Source organism: Wyeomyia smithii, chromosome 1 (genome assembly GCF_029784165.1).
Source record: "Wyeomyia smithii strain HCP4-BCI-WySm-NY-G18 chromosome 1, ASM2978416v1, whole genome shotgun sequence".
NCBI lineage: Eukaryota > Metazoa > Arthropoda > Insecta > Diptera > Culicidae > Wyeomyia > Wyeomyia smithii.
The window spans coordinates 148,617,986-148,638,006 of NC_073694.1; the positions used below are offsets into that span (position 1 = coordinate 148,617,986).

A 20,021-nucleotide genomic window follows, 5' to 3' on the forward strand; every position below is an offset into this window, starting at 1 on the left:
TGGCGACTTCCGGTTCCTGGGAAACAGCGGAAAATGATCGAATTACACCCAATATGGGTGTTTCTTCAACCAGAATGACGCTCAGAGGCCAGAAATTATCTTAAATACCATTTTGAAATCCAAGATGGCGACTTCCGGTTTGTGAAAAACAGCCTAAAATAACCAAATACCATCCAATATGAGTATCTCTGGAACCAGAATGATGCAATGAGCTAACAATTGACCTCAGGCACCATTTTGAATCGCTAAATGGCAACTCATAGGAAACAGTCGAAAATGACCAAATAATACTCAACATGGATATTTCCGCAATCGATATGATGCATAGAAACCAAACATTGACCCTTGACACCATTTTGAATTTAAAGACGACCACTGTTAGTTTCTGGAAAACAACCAAAATAACTAAATACCTACCAATATGGGTATTTCCGGTGTCAGATTGATGCCAGAAAATTTGCTGAAAATGACCGAATACCACTCAATATGAATATATTCAGAATTAGGGCGATGTACAGAAGCCAAAAGTCGAGGATGTTGTCATTTCAATAAAACCAATCATTTCAAACGATTTGTCTTTTGACTTTGATCATATCCTATGGCCGATTCGTCGTGCATTTCTTTATTCATTTCGTCAATCAGAATTAGACAATATATAATATTCTAATGTTCTAATACAATGTTTACTTACAAACTATTTTTTTTTTTCAATAAGCGTTGCGATTGCGTATTGAGCTAAAAAAGTGTTTAAGTTCATGCCGAGACATTGTAAATTGTAGACTTTAAACACATCGCAAGGAATCAATGAATTTGGAACGTTAAAATAGTACAAAACCACATTTAAATTATGTGTAGACCACGTATATCAATCAAAGCAGGTATAGTTTTAAATAGCCTTTGAATTTCTTTTCTTTCCATAACTTTTGAGCCACATATCAAATTGTTATGAAGTTTGTTATTTGTTGTTTGAGAGATGACTCGTTCGTATGACACTAGTTATGTTCAAATAAGTCATGTAATCTTTGAAATAATAGACTTTCGTTGTTTTATTAACAATTAAATACATAACGGTGGCTTAAGTTCAATTATAATCAAATGAAATGGGAACGTATAGAGCAGCAAAACTTTGAAACCACGTGTTCAATCATAATTCATCAGTTAACCCTTAACTAGCCCGCTCATCTGATAATAATATTGATCAAATCGGTTGTGTAGTTTCTGAGATAATGAAGTTTCGTGATTTTCACATTTTGGTACTTTACAGACGAAGTTACAGTCCGATTACAGTAAAATTCAATAGGGTGTTACAAGGCAGCTAGACTTATTAGTTGACACTAATTTTGTGGAAATCGGGTCAGCCATCTCTGAGAAAAGTGAATGAGTTCAAGTAGTCTTCGGAATATGTTCCTTTTCAAAGCTGGATTTCACATTTTTAAACATAACAGGCAAAGTAATAGTCTGATTGCAAAACAAATCAATAGGGTCTTATAGGGCAACTAGACCTTCCATTTGACACTGATTTTATGAAAATCGGTTTAGCCATCTCTGAGAAACATGAGTGAGATTAAGTAGTCTTCAAAACACGTTTCTTGTCATAACTTCTGAACCACCAGTTCAATCTTTATGAAATTCTAAAATTAAGGGTATTTTAGGTAGCCCGTTCATTTGAAATCAATTTTGTTCAAATCGGTTGTGTAGTTTTCGAAATAATGATGTTTCATGATTTTTTCATTTTGATACATAACCTCTAAACTAAAAATCCGATTACAATGAAATTTAATAGGGTCTTATGGGACAATGAGACCTTTCATTTGCAATTAATTTCATGAGAATCGGTCCAGCCTTCTCGGAGAAAAGTGAGTGAGAGTAAAAATCTGCACATACACACACACATACACACACATACACACACACACACAAACACACACACACACAGACACACACACACACAGACACACACACACACACATACAGAAAATGCTCAGCTCGTCGAGCTGAGTCGAGTGATATATGCCATTCGGCCCTTTGAAGCACTTTTATACTTTCGGTTTTGCAAGTGATTGCTATACCTTTCTAGGAGAAAGGCAAAAAATTGACAGAGTCTCCCCGTCCCAATAGGGCAATTTTTTTTGCTTCCATGAGCTTAGACTAATATGATGTCTCGAAGGTAAAAGTTTTCGAAAAGTTTGAAACAATCCCCATTCTTGAACAATTCCTAATCCTGTTGTCAGAACGTAATAAAAACTGATGTCTTGAAAGAAAACATGCTGGTATAAGCAACAGTACCAGTGGAGCAGAGAGCCGCAGGTCTCTCGTCGTCTATGATTGCAGCGATACTCTTGTATTCGTACATTTCAGCGGTACACTTCCATTCGTCTTGCAGCGCGCGGTACTATTCGTACTGCCGTGGTACACTTCTGTTCGTACATGTCTATTCGTGTGCAATCGATCAAAAACTGCAATACTGCTGCTGATGATGATTGAAAGTTTATCTCATAAATATGATTACCATAAATGACTCAACAAGAATTGTACATTTTTGCAACGGTTATCAGATATATGTATTTTATATTCGTTGTTCACTAAATAATCGTGACCGGATAGTATCGAAAGATTGAATTCCCAAATATAGAAGAGTAAGAGCCGATGAATGCTTGTGAATTTTTGGTCCTTTTACTAAGATTCATTTCAAATTTTTGTAGATAATAATTCTGTCTTTCCAAAAAAAGTACACTTAAAAAAATTATTTATTCAAAAAAAGTTAGAAGAAAAAAAAAATCTGATAAAAATCTGATTTTTTAATGAAACCTACAGAAGATTACCAAAACAATGAAACCAGTCCGATTATTCAGAAATCAAGAGAAAAAATTATCATTTTTTGAAAAAAAAAATTGAATAAATTTTTTTTTTCAATTTTTTTTTTAAAGCCATATTTTTCTTCTGGAACGACAAAATATTATCTACAACTTTGCCGAAGACACTATGCTAATCAAACAAACCGTTCGACTGTAGAAATATTTTTAATTTCCAATAGAGCACTCTATGAGGAATTAAGAATATTTTTTCAGTCAAAACGGTTTATTTGATTGGCATAGTGTATCTGGCAAAGTTGTAAATTATAACTTTTTTTTAAATGGGCTGTTTTGGATAATCAATTTTTAACTTTTTTTTTTAGAAGTGTATATATATATATATATTTTTTTTTGAAAGACAAAACAATTATCTACAACTTTGCCGAAGACGTCACACCGCTCAAACGAACCGTGTTGGCTCTAAAAATATTTGTTATCATCAATACCTATCCAAAATAGCATTTTTCAATAGCTTTTCAAAAATGAGTTGTGTTTCAAAAAATTAAACCAATAGCTCAAAATGGGATTTTTTGCCTATACATATAAACATCTATGCAAAGTTTCAGCCAATGGGCACGTTCGCGTTCTGGTGACGTAAACTTGACAGAAAATGTATGGTCGAACTGTCAAAACGACGCAAACCCAGAAACAACGAGTCAATTGTGCTCCGTATCTGATTGAGATCCCTATACTCTCATTATCACTGAATAACATCGATACAGTCTATTGTCCGATTATATAAGCCAGAGCACTGTGTGTTCTATCAAGTAAGGCTGTGCGAGATTTCGAATGATTTCGTATAATTTCGCAAAACTCGAAATTTTCCGAAATTTCGCGAAATTTCGGTTTCGCGAGATTACCGGAAAGTTTCGTTGAATTTCGCTAAACTCCGCCTAAAATTTCGCGAAATTAAACTTCTAATTTCGACGAGTACGAAATTTCGCGAAATTTCGGACCAAATTTCCGATGCGCATTATTACATTATTTTCTGGGTTGTGCTCGTTGCGACTATAAATTTAATTGAATAAATCTCAACAGATATTTGGTTTACTAATTAAAGTCAGATATAGAAGACGAAAAGACCACGTGGTCTTTTTTCTGGCTTATAATTGATTATTGCCACCAAGAATATAGCTTTCGCATTTTTTTTTTTTTTTTGATTAATAAATTTATTTGACACGACTTGATAATTAGTAAATGTCACGGAAAGTTTGCGATTTGTCAGCAATTATGGCATTTACTTCTACAGAATAATAATTCTATTTTGCAATGCGTCAGGATTTGTGACATTTTCCTGGAAGTGTATTTCAATACTCAACGATCGGCAAAAAAATCAACGCCTTGGTCTTAAAAACAATATATATGACCTGGATGCTCGTGAACAGAAGGAAGAAATAAAGATGTTTATATTTTGTTCGACATTCAAAAGCCATTGTACAATTTATCGTAGATGATCAAACTGTTCAAACAAATTTTATTTATTTTTATACTCAACAACAAATTGTATTGAAAATGATTCTGAATATACTCAACAGAATAGCGTATATTAATTACTTTCAGGTAAGGAAATCATTATAGGGTATCGAACGTCTTCGTCAGTGGTTTTCTTCGGCAGTTTTTCTGCAGCGATCTTATTTAAAAGGGGGCCGAAGAAAACCACTGACGAAGACGTTCGATACCCTATTTTTTTATAAATTTTTCATACTTTATTGTACATATATTTGTAGAATGAGATCATAAATCAATTCTTTTATGAAAATCAGAATGAGTAACATTTTGCTCTTCGAAGTTTCTGATTGTTTTTACTTAGACATGGCGTTTCCTTTTACTTTATTTATCTTTATTTGTTCTGGAAAATTTAGGATAACAGGCCTATCCACAATTAGTATTAAAATACAATAAAAATAAAAACAACGAGATTTGAAGAATATTTAATTATTCAGTTACGGTAATAAAATAGTGCATTTTTGAAAGGCCCGTTCGTCATACATTTTAGGCAAAAAATTATAAAAAAAATTATCCGTATTGCGAACAGGAACAGTCTGATTAGAATTGCTTTTTCAAAGTTTTTACCAAACATGTATAATCAGACTATTTTTCGTTAGGGCACTTGGCAAATAAAAAGACCACCTGGTTAAAGTTGGAGGGGGACTGGGGGAGGGGGCTTTCCAAACGACCACGGGGGGGAGGGGGGTAGTGGGAATAAAAGGGATCAAAATATCACCACGTAGTTTAGGAATGGCCCCAAATGCATTTTATTATTTTTGGTATCGCTGAAACTAACAGGTCATTTTTTTAGGACAAAATTATTTTCTACAACTTTACCAGAGACACTAGTTATGCCAGTCAAACAAATCGATTTAGCTGAAAAAATATTTCTAATCTCCAATAGAGCACTCTGTGTATAATTGAAATATTTTTACAACCGAAACAGTTTGTTTGATTGGCATAGTGTCTCTGGCAAAGTTGTAGATAAAAATATTGTCCTTCCAAAAATAAACACGCTGTGAAAAAAAAATTGTTTTGAAAAAATATAACTTTTTTTCTTTATATCTACATCGCTGCGGTATTTTTCCTGTAATTTAAAAAAAAAAAAAAATAGATTTTTGAAGAATAAGCTTTTTCATATTAGTTTTAATATTTCTCTTACATTTAAAATAAATGAATTTTTTAGTGTTCTTTTTATCGGAGAGATAAAATTACTATCGAAAACTTTGCCGAAGACGTCAAACTGATCAAAACACTTTTGGCTCTGAAAATATTTGTAATCACAATAATTCTCCTAAAATAGCATTTTAAATAGCTTCTCAGCCTATAGAAACATCTATGCAAGGTTTGGGCCAAACCAAAAATGACAAAAAATATTGAAACTGGACATTTTTTGTCGAACTGCTCAGTTCAAAATCAACTTTAACTCATTTAAAAAACTGCGCAAAAATATTGACAACTTCAAAGTTTACAGAATAGTTAACTTAAAGTTTGTTTTCCTCGAATTGATGAAGATGTCACTTGGTCTAATCTGACTAAACGGCGTCAAAAAAAAATTCAATAAGACTGGTCGACAAAAGCGAAAAAAAGTTTCCCTAAAGCTCAAAATGGTTGTCCTTTTTTCTCCGTGTTGGGTATTTCCGTCACTGCGACCATTTTTTTTTTTAATAGGGGGGGGGGGAATGTTTGTTATGATTTATTTATGTACTAATATCTATTCAGAATTATTATTGTGTGTTCTGCCACAAATGGTGACATTTCAACACTATTATATATATGTATTTGTACTCTTTTTTATATTATTGAATGTTATTAGCTTTCGCAGTTGAGTTAATGTAATTGTAGGAAAATTATCAAACCTACTTGTCAAGGAGAAAAAAAAGGAATAAAACAAAACTTAAAATAAACTTAAAACTATCTTAATGACTATAAAGTGAGCTAATCGTTGCAATTGAGGATTGCAACGATTTTTGTCGGAATTTGTTGATAATTTGGCTTGACATATTTTCTAATGTTTCTACATTAGTGAGCTTATGTAGCTCGTTCGTGCTAAACCAGGGAGGACGCTTCAAAATCATTTTCAAAAGTTTATTCTTAATCCTTTGATCGTCACTGCGACCAATTTTTTGATATTTTGTGACATACATGGTTGCTTAGGGAAAAACGCAGTCAAGTCTTTGAAAAAGTTATCTTTGCTAGGGACACCAAAACTCACAGGAATGGTTGACAATCTACCTACCATCTCTCATGTTTTCCAGTTTGAGCTCTAAGACAAAACTTGGATTTTGAATAATGAAAGTGCTATGAAAGAAGGATTACTATTTTAAACATAGTTTCATTCAAACCAAAATAATCAGTTCAGAAGTTTATTAAATCATTATTTACAAAGATATTTCAAGTGTGTACTTTAAATCATTTGTATCTATCGCGCTTTTTTTACCTTCAATATAAATAATATAAATGAATAGGTATAACCTTCAAGATTATAGTTTTCCATTTTTGATATTCCCGTCATTGCACATAAGACGGTCCCTATATAAAAGAGTGGCCAAAATTACCAAAATGCGAATTTCCTATTCAGGATGTTTTGAGCACATGATTTTGTAGTATTTTATCTATACTTTCATAATTGTTGAATGAAATCTTGATACAAAAAACGGTTCATGTTGAAAAATGCCTTCAAAGTTTCCTGTTTCAGAAACGGAGAAAAATAGTTTTTCTGAATATTTTGGAATATATAAAAACCTACTAAAGCTATCATGATATGTTCACATATGATTGAAAGCTTATTAAATTAATTCCCTAAAACAAAATGGGTAATGGATTTCAACCCTACAGAGTCAGTCGCAAGCCACATTGAAAATATGCGTAATTTTCCTAATTTTGACCATCAAAAACATTAAATGTAAGCACGTGTAAGCACAGCACCTGATAGTGTGTCTGAGAGCCCTACTTGTGCCCTTTAAGAATATGTGTTAAAAACTTGCGGAAAATTTGCGTTTTGGTAGAAAAAGATGATCAAAAATTTTCCATTTTATTGCAATTTTTGAATTTTTGGGTGATTTATTAACAAAGTTTTTCGTATATTAGAGCAATTTGGTACAAAACACACATGAAATTATTAGATTAATTGGTTCATTAGAATATACGTTGTTTAAAACATATGTTAAAAGTTTGAGTAAAATTTGGGTTTTTGTAGAAAAAGGTAATTTAAAATTTTTAATTTTCTATGTAATTTTTTGGAGTTTTATGAAGACTTATCAACGTATGTCATAGCAATTAGGTTCAAAAATATACTGGAAAAACTTAGTTTGATTATTCAGTTGTACACACTTAAGTAAAAAAATATTTTTTTCATTTTGTTAGAAAAAAATGGTTAATATTAGCAATAAATTGGTTTTCGCGTGTATCGATGTTTTTTTACCAACCCAAAGTTTTTTTCTGAAATTTATTTTCTTTACCCATTACAACATCGCTGAAACAGGTATTAGACGAAGCAAATATTTGCTATTTTTCAATACAGATTTTATTTGCAAATAAAATCGTACCGAAAATAGCAAATATTTGCGTCGTCTAATACCTGCTTAAGAGACTTAGCGATTATTCATGTGAACTTAACTTTAACCTTAACCTTACTTAACCGAATATAAAAATGAATTATTATCCCAAAAATGATTCCCAGTGTTTGTTTTATGAAAACACGGCCATGAAACACCACACGCAAACTTCTCTCACCATACACAAATATAACTGCCAGAGTTAAACAAATGGTTCGAGCTTGCATTTGGGCATTTACTCGCCAGTTAGGCCGTTTACATACTGGCGCGTCCTGCGTTGCGGAGACGGTTCGCCTTGCCGTGAGTTAATGTACAGCGCTAAGCAGAGCTGTACATTAACCCACGGCAAGGCGAACCGTCTCCGCAACGCAGGACGCGCCAGTATGTGAACGGCCTTACAGCCGAAGTAGAAGCTGTGTACCGGATATGTCGGCATACAGCATAAACAAATGGAGGTTCTCATGGTCGAACTTTACAACACTGCAGTCAGGTGTTTCATACACGAAATTGCATTGAGTTAACCGTCAATCTCACAACTACTCCCACGCATAAACCCGCAATCTCACAAATATTATCATACTCTTGAATCATGCGGCTCATATGTCTTTTATGGCTGACTGATTCTAGTTCATTCCTTTGAGTCGGTCTGATTGCTTGTGTATGTGGAGGAAACAAGGTTTTATGTGTGCTTTATAGTTCTGAAGTTTTATTCAAGTGTTTTACGAAGAAGCGAGCTTGTCTAACGAGGAAGTTCATAAGATCGATTTAGTGAGTTTGTTCATACAACCTAGAACAGAAAATGTTATAAATGATTGCATTTAATTGATCAAGCACCGTTTTAAAACAGTTTTTAACAAACAAGACCATAGAGAATTGTATCAACATTTGCTGGCTCTACAATCGAGATTTGCTAAATCGTTTCGTCTTCAGTAGTTTTGTTTGAATTGAATTGCTTTACAACTTTACTGAAGAAACCATATCTCTTGAATGCTCCTATCAAAAGTCAAATTCGTGCGCAATATCTGCGGACAAATCGCGAACTAACTCTCAAAGCCATAAGAAGCGTTTTACTATTATGTGCATCTTTGCTGAAAACAGTAATCGTTTATCTCGTTCCACTAACGAGTTATTTACGTTTATTCGAAAACACAAGACATTTGCCTTATTTTACGTGGTTTATAAACAGCCCCATGTCAGTACAAAACTTTTTTTTATATGTTATAATCATCTGCAATGGAAAACCAACAATTTGGCACAAAAAAATGAATTTTGGCCGGAAATCTCAATTTTCCGACCATTGTGCATTGTCGGTTTTTCGATATCTGATACCTACGTTACTCTTCGTCACCAGGTAAGCATCTTGTGATTCAAATCATTGGATTGCTATGTTTTAGAAACATTTTTTATATTTTTCGGAATTTCGCGAAATTTCGCGAAATTTGGAGACCAATTTCGTTTCGTCTCGAGAACTCGAAATCCACCTTGATTTCGTTTCGACTAATTTGGCGAAACCGAAATTAAGGGTTAATTTCGTTTCGTTTTGTTTCGACACCAGAAAAGCCAGTTTCGCACACCCTTACTATCAAGTGTGGGAAAGGACATTATCGTGGTAAATAAAACGAATAAATTGTCTGGTACAACATTCGAAAGAACAAGTACAAGTGTCCTAGAGAGTAGATTTTTCAAACAAAATAAAAAAAATCCATCAGTTTCCATCGTTTCATGTACTTTTAAGACACTTGGATTGGAATCGAAAACATTTTTTCAAATATTCAAATTCCATGTACCTCCCGTATGTGATTCTGCAAATGACAGAGCAGTTTTTGTAAATGTACAAAACACATGTAAACATTTTGTAAATTTGTTTTGTAATATTTTGCCATTTTACATGGTATTTTTTTTACAATTCAACATTGCCACCCTAACAACAATGATATGACAAATATTATATTTTCAGGAATTTTTGTAGTGGTATTCACTGAAAAGTGATTATTTTCATTTTATACTCATTTTTACATAATATTATGAACCACCCTATGTCGAATAAATGAACCACCCTAATGAAACATAATGTATTCGATGCTAGTTATAGTGTATATCATTAGACAGGCTATTACGAGAGACTAGGGATCAATTTCATTAAATAAATCCTAAATGTTTTGAACTCCACCATCCACATTTGATAAAACGACTAAACGAATTTTGCAAAAAAAAATTTTTCCAGATGACACCAATTTTCGATGTTTCAACCGTTTTCAAGTCATTTGGTATTAAAAAAAATCGAAAACCGTAATTTCACGTGACCCCCCCCCTTTTGGGTGATTTTTCGGTTCACAAAAAGGCCGAACTTCAATCGCTTTGCGCCACCCCATTTTTAGTCCGATTGACCTGAAATTTTGCACAGAGTGTTTTTTCGAGCAGGTGAACATTTTGTATAGGGTTTCTTTTTGAAATTTTCTGATCATTTTTTTTCCATACGATGATTGGTATGTATACCTTGTAGTATTTTTTTAATAATTAATCTCGTAAACATAACGTTGAAGCGACAAACCCGGCGAGCAACTTTGTGAACTATGCGAATTCTCATGTAAGTTGACGTGTTTTGGTAATGTCTAAGGGTACCAAAATTCATAGGAATGGTTGACTAGCTATAATCTTACATTTCTTCCGGTTTGAGCTTTTGGAATGCACTTTTTTCATTTTGTCGATCAGTGTAAACATCATAGGCTTTTTGTTGTTAGAATAATTGCTCAAATCATTTAACATCATTGAAACACAGGGTTTTTTGAAAATGCTGGAATTGGAACAATACTTCAAAATTTAACTTTCAATAAGAGCAAAATCGCGTCGAATGACCTAGAAATACGCAAAAATTCAATCGACCATTTTCGATTTGAATGAAACTTTGCACACGTATTTGGCTTGGCAAACTGAGCATTTTTCACAGATGGAGAGATTTTTTAAAACCAAGAGTTTTTTTTCTAGAAGAGCGTATGCATGGTGGCATAGGTTTCATTGAAAGCATTGTAGCTCAGAAACCGTTGAGTGTATAGAAAAACTGTCTGAGAATGAGTTGTAGGGAATTAATAATGCCTCATAAAAAAAATTTTTTTTGACTAGACAAATTGAAAATAAACAATAAATTTCAATTGAAAAATGATATTTTTAGGAACTTGAACTTATTACGCAACTTTTATGTAAAAAGAAGTCCAGGATGGAGAAATGAAAATAAATTTTTATGGAAGATTTTATTTTGCAATAAATTCTAGTTTCAACATTTTCAAAGTATTTCTATATTAAAATTAAGCGTTTATTTACAATTTTTTTTTCCTTTTTTTCACGGTGTATATATTTCTACATTCATAATTCCCTACAATTAATTCTTAGACAGGTCTAGACCCTTTTAGAAAACAACTTTTGAGTATAGAAAATTTTTTAAACTGCGGAAAATACTCAGTTTACTGGGTCAAATTATGTTTCATTCAAATTCAAATTCATTCAAATAAAAAATGGTCGATGTTCGACGATAGATCAATATGTGGCGTGGTTTTGCTCAATTTACTAATTGTGTGCTCATTTAGGCATCGTTCCATCAATTTTAGTTCGGTTTGTTGCACAAGGTCAAAAATTAGCCTTGGATTCATTTTTTTTTTGTAATTTCCTGAATAATCATCATTACTACATTATTACATGGTATAGTACAAGCATCGCTAAAAATAATATTTCCTGAACTTTTATCCAACTCTACTTAGTTCTCTAAACTCAAAATAATTTACTTTTTTAAGCGGTAGAAGCGCGTTTCCGGGCTTTTTTAGGCCATAGTTCAATGCACATTTTGCTGACTTCACTGATCAGCGTATTTTTTGCAATTTAAATATTTTAAACATTTTTCAATGGTTTTGAACTTTACTCTTTAAGAATTTTAAGGCGTCTAGTAAAACACATAATCTTAACTAAATTCTGTTTTTTTTTAAATTTTTGCATTTTCTGGCAGTCATTCCTATGATTTATCTTGCTGCTTTTTTCTCTCTTCTCAATATGCTGCTATAAGACATTACTCGCAGAAAATGGGCTCCAATTTATATGAATCACCTCATTTGATTAGAGGTTAATTATTTTCAGATTACTTCCTGCATTATTTAGTGACTACTTCATGCTCAATCTCGAATTGCTGTGGTGTATTGGTGTATTTTCAGCGGTCTAAATACAATCCTTTTTCTTACATTTTTTTGCTATTTGAACTCAACTTCGTTTATGAAAATTTTTAAATACTTTTTGAAAATTTTTGAATTTTTGAATTACTCTTGCTTTTTTTTAGTTCAACTTACATTTTGATTTCACTTTTTTAACCGGTCAGTTTTTATGTATTTTCCAGTTCAGGAAGATATTCGATTTTAGTTTAGACTGCGATCACTTTGTTGAATACTTTTTTTTTTCATAATATCAGAAGTTGAGCACAGTTCAACTTTATATTTTATTTCCTTTTTAATAGAGAAAGGATTTTTCAATTACAACTTCAACTAGATATTTATGACATTTTAATATTTTTTCGGAAAAAAAATCTGATAATTTTCGAATACAACATTTCTCATTATAAGGAGAAAGAAAAAACGATGGTTTTTAGAATTCAATTGTGTACAAATTTCAATCTTCATTTATTGTGAAATTAAAAACCCATTTTCCAGTGTCCCATATTTTGCTACCTAACAATTCACATTCAGAACTGTGTAGTAGGGAGGGGCAAAATGATGGATTTTCCAGAACCATGTCTTTTTGGTTCCATCTGGGGCTCCAAATAATCCAAAACTTAACGGAAGTCGATCGGTTTTGTCTCTGCTTGGCGCATTCGAATTCGCGTTTCAAATTCGTATAAAAATTTACATGGGAGAACCTACTTTTTTGCATTTTACTTTCTAGAGAGATCAATAATGCTTTAAAAATGCACTACATTGTATAAAAGTTTAGTATTTTAGATGCCTAACAACTTCGCCGAAGACACTGGAGAACTAGGATGTCCCTGGAAAATTTATAGCTGTTTGAAGCTGTGTAAGTCGAACTAATTGCTGTAAATCATTTTTTTCTGCCAACACTACCAGTGCACCGGCTTCAATAGGATTTCCATCAGAAGTAACCTGTCGTATCGAGTTTATACAATCAATTGGATCAAGCAAACAAATGTAAATCAATATTCTAGGTGTAAGTAGGATCTACATTATGTTGCAGAAGTTACTTCTGATGAAAATATGACTGACGCCGGTACACTGATAGTTGGCAGAAAAAAAAGATTTTCAGCATTTAAATCGACATACTCAAATTTGCACAGCATTTTTAGGATCATTCTAGCTCTTTAGTATGTTCGTCAATCTTGTAAATATTAAAAACCAACATTTTGAAGTCGTAAGACGTATGGTTTAAGTTTTTTCTAGCTCTCTAAAATGAGAAATGCAAAAAGCAGGTTTCCCCTTACAAATATTCATATAAATAAGTCAGTTTCAATGGTATTGCACGAACTATTTATTTCTGGTTTGTTAAAATGCAGTTTTTTTTATAACGCAGATCGAAGATATTTTGTTCTTGTAATGATATTATTTTTGTGTTAGTTTTTGTCTTATTTAAATAGGAGAATCGCAAGAGTATAAATGTCTTAAGGCTGGGCCGATAACCGCTTGTAAAATCTTGTAACAGCATCAATGTAGCTTCCGGTAGTTTGGGCTATAAATCAGTATATTCCATTATTTAGAGCACTCAACGTTCATGTCGATAATGAATAAAACTGTGATTCTTTTTAGGCGGCGATTGTACTTACCGCTTCCAATGTTTTGCGTTTTTTCAACTAATCAGACAGAAATGCTCATGATTTAATGGTTCAGACACAAAATCATTGTTCTATTAAATTTTATTAAATTTTTACAGAACACCGTGCGTCTCCAGCAGGGTAGTCGCCTGGTAGTAGAAGCCGCATCGCTGCAGCACAAATCACTCACGTACGAGCGTGAGCAACAGTTTTCCGTCGCACATCCTCGCTCGGGCTGTGTCTCGCGTATCCGTTCGCAACAGGCTTGCTAGCTTGCCTGCCGCACGCTTCGGAACCGAGGGGATTCTCAACAAGTGCTTGTTGCGCGTAACAACACCGAAACTCGCGTTCTACCTGTTACTCGTCCCCGAGTCGAGCTGAGCTAAGCAATGTCACGATCGGTTCGGTCGGTCGGTCGGTTCCCTTCGGGTTTCGTTTAGGGGAGGAAAGTTATGTACGCGATGCTTCCGTTTGCTGGTCGGCCTTGCAAGCACTGCTGTTGTCCTGCTTGCGTTCGGTTGTTCGTCCGAGCTCGTTTTCGGTTCATGAGAGATACCATCGAAGCCCCAATAGTAGGAAGTGGGCTAAAGCTTTTAGAGGTGAGAAAGCTTTTGACTCTGACAATGTGGGACCGCGGAGGATACGTATAGAATTTTTCCTCCTGCCATTAAAAAGGGTGGGGAATCGGAAGCTCGTCTATCGCAATGGGGGAGGATTTGTGGTGGGGAATCGCTCCAACCGGTGTCAAGGGGTGGAAAAGGATTCACTCACTTGCCTGGGGATCGTGGCACAACAGAAGGAGACAGTCGTTCGAGTTTGTTAGGTACATTTGCTCGCTGGTGGGAGGTCTTATATTGCACCAACGAACGACGACTATACATGTTTTATCGTCGGAGACATCAATTGTTAGCGATTTCATTAAATTTTATTGAACTCGACTCGACGAGTGTTTAGAATTTTATGATTGGGGATTGAACAAATGGGGTAAGTCACTTTATTACATTGCTGAAAGATGGGGAGAATTTTGCAATCTGTGAGCATTTGTAAATTGATCGAAAGCTTATTCCAGCTTATTCCATTTTAGAGTTAATTAATATCCTATGGTCCTCGATTCGATTGGTGATCATTATAATGGAATATATTAATTATGCTAATTTGCTTTACTCGACAAGATATTTAAAATAAGCGCTTTTGTTTCTTCTTACAGCGGATTATAAAATCATTTCTAGCCAGCCGTCATTTATATACAAACCATGTTCGGATTTAGCAGGTGCCACTTTCGGCACAGTTCGATTTTGCCACACATGTGTCAAAAACGAACGGTGAAAAAATATGGTAAAACAATTTATCATGTTTTTAGGTTTCCTCATCTTTCTCTCAACCAATTTAAGCTCAACAACCGCGAAAAGAACTGAGTAATCTTCATAGATGGAGAATTTTTTTAGACCCATGAATTATTTTCTCAAAGGGTAAACGTATTTTTACATTTATTTTTAGGTTTCATTATAGCATTGTAGCGCAGAAATCATTGGTTGTATAGAAAAGTTGAGAATGAGTTAAACACATTTGTGTTTCAATGATTTTAATCAGTTTGAATTGTAATTTTAAATTGAATTTAAATTGCACCCATTTTCAAGATACTTAGAATTTAAATTTTAACATTAAATCAAAAACGTATTGAATTTTGCCTTCAAATTGATTTTTGTTAGAATTTGACCAGAGGCGTCGCGTTAAGGTTCTTTTTACTTAAATAAAATAAGAAAATCAAACCAAAGTGTTTGATGCTTTAAATTGAAGGGTTTCTTTCGCTAGCATGCTTTTATAGGTTAAAATATTTCGATAATTGCATATGCTCGAATATTAAGGAATAGGGTACTTGTGCAGTGCACATGTTGCACAGGTGGACCCGACGCCACTGAATTTGACATCATTCCTAAACATTTGAATTAAAATTTTAGATGGAGAAGGACAAATTTTTGCTTACAAGTTTACTTACATTTTTTTTAACTTTCAACACTTTTGAGTATAATTAAATTCCAATGATGTAATATGATTCTAATGGTAATTTAAAATCTTAAAGCCCTTGGCGACTAACTTTTTACAATCTGAGATTATTCAAAAATAACATTTAAAAAAATTTAGTTGTCGAAAATGTTTTTGTAGTTATTTGTGGTTCTCCAGCAACAAGCATAATTCATTCTTTGGCATAAAATCATTTTTTAAACTTAACCATCCATAATTTTTATTATTTCTCCCTCCTTTATCAACTTTTTTTCCTAAATTCGTAAATTCCTGTATGGACTCATCATTGCGACCAGAAATGTTGATCTTTTGTGATATCGCCCGGGTGTTTGCTGTATTCCGCAATCCTTTATTAGCATTACCACTATTGAGAGGAAGTGATATGTTTATTTTTATTTGTGCTTTTTTTCATCCTTCCTTTCTTCGCTTACTACTCCCATCCTCGCAGCCTCCGGCCAATGTTATCGCCAGTTACAATTCCCTAGAGAGGTTTCAACTGAATGTCCCTCTTGCCATTATGAGAGGAATTTATTTTTGTCAATAGGTATTTGTCGAGGTTTTGAAAAATTAAACGTAAAGGAAAGGTTAGTGGAAAGCCTGTAAATAAAACCATGTTAGGGAATGATGTTGATGTGAACTTTTGTAATATATCCCAGTCAATTGCTATACGTGTCCCCTTGCAAAATACAATAATCACTAACCGACACGCCCCCAGTCAGGTTAAATATGGTTTATGAAGCCAATCACCTTTCCAGGGTTCAAAACCCAAATCTCTTAGGGCTGTAAACAGCCACTGCCAAGAAACCTTGATCTGCGTTTTAATAATGCACCACAACTGCATAGCAGATGTTCCGATGTCTCGCTTTCCATATTACAAAAGCTACAGATATTATCCTGAACCCATGCTTAGGTCCATCTACTATGATTCGAACTCACGACTACCCGCTTATCAAAGCGGATTCTGTACTCTTTCGATTACGGAGTTCCCCATTTAGCTAGTCACCGACACATTTATTTTTGCATCATGAAGAGTTGTACGAAAGCAATGAACTATCTTTTATCATTTATTAAAAGTGAGATAAAAAAAACATACATTGGCTTGCTGATTTGATATGTGAGAAAAAGAAGAAAATTTGATTTATTGCATTTGGATAAATTCTTCCTCTGCTACTAATAGAGCGCAATAAAACTACTTTAACCTAAAGCGAACTGCGTGGCCGTTAGGTTAAAGGGTCCGCTGTTTCAAGCTGATAGTCCTGGGTTCGAATATTAGTAGAATCTAGGCCATCAGATGTCAAAAAGGGCTTAAGCATGAGTTTAATCTCAGGCTTCCCAACTATTGCCCTTCCTTTACGCTGAATCCTCTAATACATTAGTGTGATTTCTTTGTGATTAATAAAACTGGTCAGAAGAACGCCCGACCAAACTCCCCAGGTAATTCAAAATTGGTGATATTTGGCAGGAGAAACGAGGCTCGGTATTGTAGAGCGGTAAGCGCGTAAAAGGTATGGTCATATTACACAAGCACAGATAAATAATAAACATGGCACTCTTCAATACCGGCATTGCTAATAATAGAAGTGCGAAATACAACAGACACCCGGGCATATCTCACAATAGATCGACGATTCTGATTGTAGTGATTATGTCCATACAGAAAAAAGCTACTCTTCAAGAGGTTATAAGAGCTGCCTGTAGAGATTTTTTATAAACGGCTTTGCATCAGTTTAACTGTTCTTCCTAACATTGCTTAAAGCTTAGCTTAGCTAGACTGATTGCACTTATCTACTCCGTGATTGCTCCAAATCAGTAAAACTGCACAGTGAAACAACTGGATGGGGCTGGGAGTGACCGACAATTATTATTGTACAAGTTTTTAGTGACTCAATCCTTTAAATGATAAATAACGGTGCTGGCCGCGTCATTGCAATCAAATGAGAAGTGGGAAGTGATGTAAGTGTGACCTTTGCTGGTTGGAGACCGTATTGACCTTTGCATCTCCACAAAGATTACAGGAAGGAGATGTTTGTGTTAGTAGGGAAGGGTACACGTTGGATCAGGATTCACCATGATATGTTATGCGATCATATGGGCGATGAGTATGTATATCATGGTTGTATCGATTGCGAGGGCGATGACGCGCGTCTATTTATTCATCCCTAGAGACGTACAAATGTCCACGCAAGTTATTACGAAAACTTTATGTGTATCGCGGTTCTATCGATGCAAAGTTGTCTCAGAAGCATATAAATGTTCTCTATCCCATCGTGAGAAAGAAACGGATTTGAACCAAGCGATGCCGTGGTGATTATGAGGAGTCTGAGAATGAACTCATGTTTAAGTCTTTTGATAATCAGAAATAGCTTGCTCCTTGTAAGATTTGAAGTCACGGCCATCTGCTTAATAAAGCGGAATCTGTAACCTTGCGGCTACCAGCTTCCCTGTTATTCCTAACATTGCTTAAATAATCTTGAGTTTAGTTATAACGACATTTTTAAAGGACTATGATAAAGTGCTGATGTTACCTCCAATTTTTCAATAGACGTTTAGAAATTTGCGAAAACTGCAAATTTGCCACTTATGTTGAGAGTTTATAGACCAATTGTAGGTATTTGCTATCAGGGCAAGCTTTATCATTTACTTGTTTGACATCGCCGGAATAAGCGTGTCGCGAATCGATCTTGCATACTCGCAATAAAAATTTTCAACGTGAGTAGGTAAAAACCTTTGTAACAAAATGAAAATTTAATCGCATAAGATTACTCTAGCATGATTTACGTGTCCGAATATTTTTATGTTCAAATATTTTTTTCTTTACACCTAAAAATACACGTTGTGTCTTTGTTCTCTGGTGGTCCCCGTGATTCTGTGGTTAGCGATGTCGGTCGGCTAGCTCTCCCACACGGTTGTGATATCGGGTTCGACTCCCGATCAGGTCGAGGATCTTTTCGAGCTGGAAATTTTCTCGACTCAGCACTGGGGCACGGTGTATCGTTGTACTTATCCTACACATGCAAAATGTGCCAAAAACAATATCGATAATGAATTCTCTCAACTAATCTAGTTGATCGAGACCGCTATTAGCCCCAAAGCTAAGCGTGCGATATTGTTGTTGTCTTTGTTCTATTGCTGATGGGTAGCGGTCAACGATAGTAAAATGAAGTATGACATAGAACATCACGTATAACACAAATAAAATGATCCTTAAAAATGGTTAAAATCTTGTTCCGCGTTCAACTTCTGATTGTGTTACTGCGGTTTATGTTTAAATATATTCAATCATCGTGGTGAATCTTCCACACGAATGAGGATTAAAATTAACCAGAGACTGTTACTCATTTGTTAGAGCATAAGAGAATCAATTTAGAGTTTCTTTTGTTGCAATGTGACAGTGTACAGAGGACGTTTTGTAAGTCTTTATATAGTTTTATGATTTTCCTTAATATAGCATGAAAAAAACAACACGAATATGGATGAACAGCCATTTCTCTAGGTATCATCGCTTAGATTTGCTCTCTAATCGTTATTATTGACTTGGTACAAACTATCAAGTTCATTCGCAAAGCGACCACGACTCTGATTTTGAAGCTATCTAAAGATATTAAGATGCTAATGCGCTATTTTGGGCTTCCAAGTGTAAACAACCTTCCCCTTTTGGCCAGTGAAGGCCACCATCACAATGCCACCGACAAACCTGAGTACAGTGGAATGCTAGCTAACCTGTCAAATTGATGACAGTGTGCCAAATTCTGCCGGCAACCACGGCAATAAATCATTTCCCCCTCAGGCAAAAGAATTCCCATTAGCCAAAATGCGAAAATCAACGCGCATTTAGTTGCGAGAGCCCCATTTTGTGCTTTTTTTTTCTGCCATGCATGCGTCGGAACACGGGGCACCACACTCATACATGAAATGGGCTGGTCAACAACCTATTGATAGAGTCACTCGAAAAGTAGACAACGACGTTGACAATCGCCACCAAGAAGCAGGTTCTGCATAAATTAACTCGTGTTAGCGGTATACGGCACAACAGCCGGCAATTTTATAGATACTGGAGTGACATTAGAAAAAAGGAAAAAGCAAAAAAAAACGGAGTTGCGTGCGTGTTACTTGTCTTTTGAGAACGGTGCAATTGTGTTGCGAATTGCAAGCGTCATTAGAAACAGTCACTTCATCCTGTGCGCCTGCATGTCTAGGGACTATCGGGTTTCCCAAGAAGAACCAGACAAAGGAACCAGTTCAATTTCCGTTTTCAATTTCAAAAAACCGTGAGTGAAATACCAAAATGGTGTGATTTATTACACCTAC

At 34.6% G+C, this 20,021-nt stretch overlaps 1 protein-coding gene and 1 long non-coding RNA gene across 12 annotated transcripts in view; one reads left to right on the forward strand and one right to left on the reverse strand.

The window, feature by feature from the left end:
- LOC129728001 (uncharacterized) overlaps positions 1-14,067 on the reverse strand; it is a 36,813-nt gene extending 22,746 nt beyond the window's left edge. The window contains exon 1 of the long non-coding RNA XR_008728608.1: positions 13,704-14,067. This is a non-coding gene — a long non-coding RNA (uncharacterized LOC129728001). The remainder of the gene's footprint in view (positions 1-13,703) is intronic.
- The window catches only part of LOC129727911 (polypyrimidine tract-binding protein 2), a 594,233-nt gene that overhangs the window by 340,180 nt on the left and 234,032 nt on the right, over positions 1-20,021 (forward strand). The gene's annotated exons all lie outside the window — the stretch shown is intronic.